Below are 7,500 nucleotides of genomic sequence, written 5' to 3'. Positions count from 1 at the left end.
GTCTTTTATAGATTATGACTATTATGCTTACTACTACTACTAGTAGTAGTAATAATAGCAGAAACATTATATCAGACAAGAAATTGAATTGTAAGTTAAGTGTAATTGAAGTAAGATCAGGAGAATCATTGCAAATGTGTCATAATGATAATTATGAAAGTTATCGCAACAACAAAAATAATGAAAATGATAAAAGATAAAGGTGGTGATGATGTACATATAACTAATATCAGAAAGGGTGGACAGAACAATTTCGTAAAGATGACAATTAACAATAATGACAACAATACTGAATAATAATAATAATAATAATAATAATAATAATAATGATAATAATGCCATGATACTTATAATTGTGTTAATGATTGTAGGGATAATCAAAATGATAGTGATAAGTAGACCGGTCCTAACAACAATGATGATGATATTTATACCAATAAATATGAAAATCATTATAAGAATACCAGTAAAAACAATAATGATAATGATTATAACAACAGTGAAGACAATATTAATGATAATTATTAGAAAACACGGTGATAACAATAATGATAATTTATTTAATAGCAATATTAATGACGGGAAAATTGTGTTATTAATGATGAGGATATCAGTGGTAATAAATCATCAATAGTATTGGTATTGATAATATCAATATTTGAATTTCTCAATCGAATGATTATCCTATTCGGTATTATCTATCTGTAACTGCAACAGTTTAATGGTTTCATATACCATTAAGCTTTTTTTTTTTTTTTTTCTTTTTTTTAACGGAAAATCACCAGGGGAGAGAGGAGAGAGGGGCACTTATCGGGATCACTGTCAGTATCCGTATCATCACCATTATCACCACAGTCACCACCGCCACGATCATCATCATCACTCACACCACCACCATAATTACTATCTCCATCATGAACATTATCGTCATGATCAGCATCATCAGCACCACCACCACCATCACTGTCAGCATAATCACTTGCAATCATCATCACCATCCTCATCATCTTCATCCTTCTCCTTCTCATCTTCATCTTCATCTTCATCTCCATCTCCATCTCCATCTCCATCTCCATCTCCATCTCCATCTCCATCTCCATCTCCATCTTCATCTTCATCTTCATCTTCATCATCATCATCCTCATCCTCATCCTCATCTTCATCTTCATCTTCATCCTCATCCTCATCTTCATCATCCTCATCTTCATCTTCATCCTCATCCTCATCTTCATCCTCATCTTCATCATCATCCTCATCTTCATCTTCATCTTCATTTTCATCCTCATCTTCATCTTCATCCTCATCTTCATCTTCATCTTCATCGTCATCGTCATCGTCATCCTCATCCTCATCCTCATCTTCATCATCCTCATCTTCATCTTCATCTTCATCATCATCATCATCATCATCCTTATCCTCATCCTCATCTTCATCTTCATCTTCATCGTCATCATCATCATCATCATCATCCTTATCCTCATCCTCATCCTCATCCTCATCCTCATCCTCATCCTCATCTTCATCTTCATCTTCATCATCATCATCACCACCACCACCACCACCACCACCACCACCACCATCATCGGCATCCTCTTCCTCATCATCAATATCAACATGGAGTGTTTGCAACCGTAGGGGCACCACTATTGACATTTAAAATCTATTCTTTTGGATCTTCATTGCTAGGTGAGATTCTTTCAGCGGAAAGAAATTAGAAAGATTTACAAGTAACTTCTTGGTGTGTTTGTGTGTGTGTGTGTGTGTGTGCGTATGTGTGTGTGCGCGCGAATGCCAAATTTATATTTAATCTACCATTCATTTCAGCTAGTAATGATTTTCATGATAACCACAACAACGATGACGCTGATAATATCGATGATAATAATAACAATGACGATAATAATGATAATGATAACAATAACAATAATAATAGTTCTCTGAATTACCTGTCAATGACCTCACTGAGGCATGGCCTGGGCATAACACTATTATGTAACGATATTCACGATTGGCTGATAGTTGTATACCTTACAGTTATGAATACACTTGTTGTCTTTGTTTGTTACAAGCAGGAGTGTGCTTCGCGTGCTCGCCCGAACGCCCTGTCGTGCCCCCTTTATCAAATGAGAGCCAGTCAGGTGGCCGTGCCTGGAAGAGGGCCAATAAGAATGACCGTGCCCATGAGGGGAGTTTTGGGCATTACAGGGAAACTCGGGCAAGCAGTAAGTGCCGATCTCGCGAAGGGGAAGGAATGGCATGCCTTGAGTGATTTTGCGTTCATTTGTAAACTCATTTTGTCAGAAAACTAGTGTCTTAATTAATAAAGCCGCTCACGAACGCAGCGTTTCTATCGCTGCCATACTCACAGTAGCAAGAAATTGAGATAACAAGTGATACTATCCGGTGGTTAAAAGGCATCGGATCAACACAATGATGATAATAATGATTATAACAATCACGATTAAGATAATCTTTATTATTATTATTGTGGTGATCAGGTTATTTCTCAACAGCTGATAGCACTATCACCTGAATTACTAGTTACTTTAATTATGGCATCGATTAAAACGCGGCGAACATAAACGGCTTTATCAGGTCACTATAATAACTCTCGAATACAATGAATTTACAAACAAACACCCAAATCATTCAAATATGTGTCACGCGTCACGGCCGTTCGAGACGACCCTTGCCCTTCACGAGATCGGTTCTGTGTAATCTCTCGGATTTCCCTGTAATGCCTAGAAAATCCCCTCATGGGCACGGTCATTTTCATTGGCACTCTTCCCGGCACGGTCAGCTGAACAGAGGGACGCGAAAGGGTATTTAGGCGAGCGCGCACGAAACACATTCCTACTTGTAACAAATAAGAGACAACTAAAGTATTCACAACTACGATTTATATAACAATTCAACAGTCATGAATTTTGTACATTATAGTACATAGTATAGCCCTAATAAGGTTATCAACAGGTAATTAAGAGAACTCTTGGTTCACTACAAATTATTATTATGATAATGATAGAATAATCATAATGATATTAATGATGATAATGATATTAATAATGATTGTGATATTAACAGTGACAATGATATTAATAATGATAATGATACTTATAATGATAATTATAATGATAATGATAATTATTTTAGTGATAGAAATAACAACTACAACAAAACGATAATGATAGTGGTAATGGTGATAGTAAAAATGAGGATAAATAATGATAATAATGCTAAGTATGTTGATAACAAACCACAGACCATCATAATGATCATGACAGTAATTATAACAATGATAATTTTAATGACAATGATGATAATGATAATACTAGCAATGAACAAAAATAATGATAGTAATAGTGATAATACCCATTATCATCATAATATCAAAAAGGATAGTAATAACAACGATAAGGATAACAATAACAATAATAATAAAACCAAAACGGATAATACAAATTATGATAGCCAAAACACGGGTGATTTTATGGTATAGAGAAAATACAAAAAGAATATGGATTTTTGAAGGAAATTATAAATTTTTCATTTCAAAGGCGGCATAATAAATAGAAAACTTTAGATGCCACTGTATCATTAGATGGATATTCCCTATATTGAGTATAATAGCCTCTGTGAATTATAGAGACAGTAGGGGAAATATGCCAACTAGATTCCATATTAATAATCTCAACGCATATCTTCGCATGTTAATGCGAATATATGCGTTTATTATGGAAAAAAAAATTACAAGGAAATAGTTTTCGTTTTCCTTTACACCAAACTTACATATTCAGATCTGAATGTAGGCAAAACACTTTATCAACTAGTTGGTTATTAAGGGGATGTAGCTCAAGTGGTAGAGCGCTCGCTTAGCATGTGAGAGGTACGGGGACCGATACCCCGCATCTCCAATACATAATCAGTTATTTAGACTCCAAAGCAAATATTCTTTTACTTTGATCTGATATAGATTTTTCTCTTTAATTGCTCTTTAATTGTATGTAAATATTCCCGCGGGTAAGAAAGCTTGGACATAACTAGCAAATGTCATATTGGCGGTAGCAACTTTCTTAGGACTAAGCGACTGCATAGGAAGGGAGATCGCTGTTCACCACCGGCTGAAAAGGACGTGCTTTTGACCCTTTTGGCTGCTTTCATTAGAAAATCCAGATACAGATATATCTACATATATACATATATATAAAGTGCTGAAAACTAAGTAACGAAACTATAGGATAAATAACCAAGTACTGAACTTATAAGGCTTGAGTTGTGCAGTGCGAACTTTGAAATGATTCGTTATACGTGACTGAGTATTGTGAAATAAATATCGGTGAAATGACTTTGTGAAATGACTGTGCTACTATAGTGTTAGGATTGCCATGTAATGCGAAAGGTGAGTGAGTGGGGTGATTGTGTAGGGCATCATTCATTAAATGATAATGTATTGTGTGCATAGTGAATAATAAATAATAAATGTTGAAGTTATTTCTTGCATTTATCTTTCCGTTAATTATAAATCGTCAGTGGCTCGCAGTTTCCTTTCTCAATAGACGAAAATAAAACTATAATAAAGTAATATTGCAGACCTTAAAATAATAAATTAAGAAGAAAGTAATATTGCAATCACACTGGTTATAAGGAAAAAGTGATAAATATATTCCATTATAATTAATTGCTCTGAAATAAACAAATTCCTGAATAAAAGTGTGACAAATATCATTGTATTATTTTCATTCTATATCCGTTTATAGAATGGAATAGCTTTGTATGCAACGAAAAGCATTCTTTGACATTCTTCCAAAAACATGGAAGCATATGTATGTGACTCCCCATTCCTCTAAACACGCCAAATAATGGGGAGGTTTAATTCGACAATGCCGGAATCTGGTATAACCAACACGTGTTATATCAAGGGTATGGGGGTTACTATTAGTTTAAGGATATCTTTATATTGACTAGTAATCTTGAAAATAAGTAAATCGTAAGCACTAACAGGGTGTATCGGGTAGATATATAGACGTAGATAAATAGATAGATTAGGAGTGAGAGAGAGAGGGAGCGGGGAGGGGGAGAAAATTAAGCAAAGAGAGAGTGAGGATGGCTTTAATAGAAAGCGAGCGAGAAGTAGGTTGATGCACGGGATGCACTGCGCTGCGACACCTGATGATTTATGTTTGTTCCTCTAACTTTTATTATCAATTACTCAGCTTTTTCTTGCTTCAGCTTGGCATTTGCTTTCGTGCAACAGTTTAACAAGAGAAGCAGGCCGCTGTGGCGCTTCGGCGTCAGATTACTCATGTTCGTTCCTCCCGCCTTTATTAATAATAACTTAGCTTGGCTGTGTTTTGTCTACCCCATGTGACATGTCAAACGTCAAAATGCAGCTTTCAATAGGGACCAAAATGAACGAGTGTCAATCAGCTGGGAAAAAGTGACTGCCCTGATGTGGAGGAGTCAAAGGGGCGTCAAATGTTGAGTCGTCGCTACTCCTCCAGGATAGGGACTCTAGACCCTGATAGCGCTGTATAAGGCGAAAGTAACGCTGATCGACACTGCTACCTTGTTTCGTCTGCTTGTCACTCGCCACTTTGTAAAAAAAAAAAAAAAAGTAGAAAAATACTCTCACTTTTATAAGGGGATGTAGCTCAAGTGGTAGAGCGCTCGCTTAGCATGTGAGAGGTACGGGGATCGATACCCCGCATCTCCAATTAATAATGATTTTGCATCGATGCTTTGATCTTCATTTGAAATACCTTTTTAGTCAGGAAATATTTCTAGGAGATTGCCAAAAAGGATATTGGAATTGCAACAACAGCAAGCAGGAGTAGTATTACAGATTTAGTAAAACTTAAAGGTTGCTATAATCTTCGACTTTTAATAATAATTCTTTCCGTTTTACAGATTTGTATTTTTTATGACTTTCATATCAATAGGAGTTTTCGCAATCAATAATCGTTTCATTGTTGGCGTAAGGGAACCCTTTCTTAATTAGGAATGTCTGTTCTTTACTCTTAATTGATGGAGAGATTTTGTTTTAGTTTTAAAGAGTGAAAGACACTGGAGTGAAAATAGGTACCTTTGTTTTCTCACACAGGTATTTTTTAACGTTGAAAATTAGACAATAGTCGGGATGTGTCCGTTTTATTGATTCATGGTATAGCTCTTAAAAACTATGCATTTTCATTAACAAACTGGCGGGTTTTTTCATGAGAATGGGAAGAGATAAACATAACTGGAATGAACACGTCCTAACCATTGTCTTTCTAAATGAAATGGAAAGAAGGTAGCCTTATCTTCAACTATTTAAGATTACAACTAATCAAGTGAAGAAAGCACTTTTTTTCTTTTGGGAGAGGTCTTCATTATCTCGGCATCCTCAAAAACATCTTAAGAAATGGACAATAGGGATACATGCAACATGAAGCAAAAGTGATCGATGTGCACCCGATACGACTTTCAGGTGAGTACATTTTAGGGAAACCATAGCTTTTGCATTTCTAGTTTACATGAAGCAGAAACATATCGCCTTTTATATAATATGCCCCCCCCCCCCATCCCACCCTAAGAAAAAAAAAATCCCTCGCCTCTGCTAACAATAAAACACTGCTACTTTGCTTTGTCTACTTGTCACTTGTCACTTTCTCAATAAGCAGAAAAACACACTCACCACTTAAGGGGATGTAGCTCAAGTGGTAGAGCGCTCGCTTAGCATGTGAGAGGTACGGGAATCGATACCCCGCATCTCCAAAGCATAATATGTTATTTAGACTCCAAAGCAAATATTCTTTTACTTTGATCTGATATAGATTTTTCTCTTTAATTGCTCCTCGTTTACTGATATCATTCGACATTCATGGCATTGCTAAAATGATACAGAAATGACAGCAAAGAGAATAATCAACTGTGAAAGATGATAGCCAGAAAGTATTAAGATAAGGTTAGAAACTAAATGCACAATAAGGCAATCTATACATTTGGGTCTATCAGTATCATCTTTGTTGGTTTAAAGGCTATTCTATGTATTGATATTGACACTGATAAAATTCCATTTTCACTTTGGCTTAATTATCCAGTCAACCTCTACCTGAATAAAGTATGTATATATATATAGAATTGTATTTTTTTTTCATTCGTTTATATAATAGAATGGTTCTGTACGCAGCTTTCAATAGGGAACCAAAATGAACGAGTGTCAATCAGCTGGGACAAAGTGACTGCCCTGATGTGGAGGAGTCAAAGGGGCGTCAAATGTTGAGTCGTCGCTACTCCTCCAGGATAGGGACTCTTGACCCTGATAGCACCGTTGATGCGAAAATAACGGTGATCGACACTGCTACCTTGTTTCGTCTGTGTCACTTGCCACTTTGTAAAAAAAACAGAAAAACACACTCACCACTTAAGGGGATGTAGCTCAAGTGGTAGAGCGCTCGCTTAGCATGTGAGAGGTACGGGGATCGATACCCCGCATCTCCAATTAATAATGATTTTGCATCG

General features: G+C 36.0%; 2 non-coding genes across 2 annotated transcripts; both read left to right on the top strand.

Moving 5' to 3' along the window:
- The first annotated feature begins 5,640 nt into the window (after positions 1-5,640).
- Positions 5,641-5,713, top strand: TRNAA-AGC (transfer RNA alanine (anticodon AGC)). Its single transcript has one exon. It is a non-coding gene; the product is annotated as a tRNA-Ala (tRNA).
- A 1,693-nt stretch (positions 5,714-7,406) lies between these two features.
- TRNAA-AGC (transfer RNA alanine (anticodon AGC)) lies at positions 7,407-7,479 on the top strand. Its single transcript has one exon. It is a non-coding gene; the product is annotated as a tRNA-Ala (tRNA).
- Positions 7,480-7,500: the final 21 nt, after the last annotated feature.

Source organism: Penaeus japonicus, unplaced genomic scaffold (genome assembly GCF_977035675.1).
Source record: "Penaeus japonicus unplaced genomic scaffold, GWHDUDI00000001_assembly GWHDUDI00000033, whole genome shotgun sequence".
In the NCBI taxonomy this organism is placed as follows: Eukaryota; Metazoa; Arthropoda; class Malacostraca; order Decapoda; family Penaeidae; genus Penaeus; species Penaeus japonicus.
Note: the sequence above shows the minus strand (reverse complement) of the source record. Positions and strands in the feature narration are given on the sequence as shown.